General features: G+C 32.9%; 1 protein-coding gene across 1 annotated transcript in view; it reads left to right on the forward strand.

Moving 5' to 3' along the window:
- LOC144977887 (uncharacterized) overlaps positions 1 to 2,500 on the forward strand; it is a 35,651-nt gene that overhangs the window by 14,056 nt on the left and 19,095 nt on the right. The window lies entirely within an intron of this gene.

Raw genomic sequence — 2,500 nt, forward strand, 5'->3', positions numbered from 1 at the left:
TATGAAAGGTGCCAGACAAAGCAAGAAAGAGAGATATAAGAAGAAAAAAAAAACATCCCAAAATATCAGTCGACCTCGCATGGGGAGTGATTTTTTGGGATGGATTTTTTTCTTATATTTTTCTTTCTTGCTTTGTCTGGCACGTTTTCTACACACTTGTTCAGATCTATAAATTGAACATATTTTGTTGCAAACTTTATGCTGATTAATAGATTAAAAATCCACCGAAATCCGTTCATGGGAAACAAAATATTGATGGTTGTGTTTGTCATTCCTATAGAACTTTGTGATAGTATTTTCGGAATTTTTTATATGTTATAATAATAATAATAATAATAATAATAATAATAATAATAATAATAATAATAATAATAATAATAATAATAATAATAATAATAATAATAATAATGAAATTTATTTATATTGCGCCCACTCCTCTATACAATAAAGCTCCAGTCTAAAAAATAATTGTTGAGCATGCAAATGCATGTTTTTGGTGCAGCATGTTAAAGTACCAAATATCTTAGAATTGCTTGTGTCTCTGTGAAAATGAAACACCTCAAAATCAGCTTATATTTTCCCTGGGTTTCCATTTCTAGATTCACACATTTCCATTCGACCCAGCTTTAATACAAACATGTGTACAAATAGAATGTATAATTTTTACGCTTTAATACAAACATGTGTCCATATAGAACTTATAATTTTTACGCTTTAATACAAACATGTGTCCATATAGAATGTATAATTTTTACGCTTTAATACAAACATGTGTCCATATAGAACTTATAATTTTTACGCAAGGGTGTCTGAAGCTACCGCGACCACCTAAAATGCAAAATCCAACAAAATTAGAAATTTTAGTAGTTGAGGTTAATGATGCCATTGTTTGGAGGATTATCTTGTATAATATTTATAAAAATGTAAAAATTAGGTCAATTTGAGGTCATTGTGTGGTCAGAAAGGTTAAAATAGCATTCTATACCAATATTTTATGCGTTTTGATTTTCAAATCATTTAACTTGATTCTAAATAGAAAAAGACTCTAGAAAGGAAATATTATATTTCTAAAATACTTTGGAGTCTTCAGCAACATAATAAATTAGGATTAATACAGTTGTAACTATAAGTTTTGAGTTGAGTGTTCCTGAAGCGATGCCTACTCCCTAGGTTAAATATATCGTCTGAACAACTAAATGTTGAAAACTGACCTTTTGCAATTAAATTTATTTGACCGTTTTCACTGACACAATAAACTATATTTGTTTTTTTTTTGTGTGTTTTTTATGAGAAAAAGGAATCAGAACTGTTATCAATCAAAACTTTCCATATGGACTGAAAAATTGGTTTTGTAAAAATGAAACAATGTCTTATTTTATAAATTTATGGGTGGAATTTCCCTTAGGAAGTGGGAGCAGCACCGGGTGCCGAGGCGAACCGTGTGTCTTCTAGTCCAAAACCTTGCTATCTCTTCATCCCCCTAAGACTTATATCAATTTGTTTTTCATGTGACTCAGTGTCTTTGATCCGATTTGAGACCACGTGGTTTTGCCTGGATCCTAGTTTGAGGATGACAGTCAGATGATTTATCTTTTTGTGAGAGGTGATTTTTTTTTTCTTGAAAATCATTTCTTTATTGTTTGGGCATTTCATTATTTAATTGTTATGCAGCCAGTCTTGGTACCGTCCTTTACTTGTGTTAGGTTACAATTGGATTCCATAGTCTGATGTCACGCTGCCCGGCAACGGCGGCCATATTGATTCTAAACAAAGGAAAATCATTACTTTTTATTCTTCATGCTGGCTAGAACTTTTCATATGTCTTGTGATCAGAATGTGTAAAAGTCAAAACATGATCAAATTTATGTTTTTTTCCCCTCTGGATACGCTTTTATGCTCGCCGGAGAAATATTTCATACGGGCGTCCGCCATTGTTCCGATAATTTAGAGCCAGTGTTACTAAGTTACCATGCGTCATTAGGAAGGATGTGACGTTACGACTGTTGAAGAGTATTAAAAGTGATTGCCAACTATAAACAGAAGGATGGCGCTCTTGCATTGACAGTACTTCTGCTTCTTGTTTGACACGCCATTTTTTGCCTTGCTTTCTTATGGATGCCCAATTGACGAGGCAGAACGGACCCAATGTTAAATGACACCATTCCAAAATAAAGACACATCCACACGGAAGGGAATCAATATTTAGGGGGATTAAAGAGCAAGGCTGGAGACAGATGAGGAACGTGTCTATCTACAGGGCCCAGCATTTCCCCACATTTAGAATTCCATCTACCAATATAACGGTGTTTTTAAGTGACAAAACTTCAAAAAACCATACAGTTCCTGTAAAATAACTAGATTTAATGAGTAATGAATTGAGAGACTACTCAATATCATTTTCCTCTTCTTCACCTTTGTTCAAGGGAAAGAATAAACTTTAAAACTTTTTTGGCGGGATTATTTCCCTTTAACAAAAACAAAGAGGAAAATATTCTCATAC

Source organism: Berghia stephanieae, chromosome 8 (assembly GCF_034508935.2).
Source record: "Berghia stephanieae isolate SIO BIC M18660-M18661 chromosome 8, UCSD_Bste_1.3, whole genome shotgun sequence".
Taxonomy (NCBI): domain Eukaryota; kingdom Metazoa; phylum Mollusca; class Gastropoda; order Nudibranchia; family Aeolidiidae; genus Berghia; species Berghia stephanieae.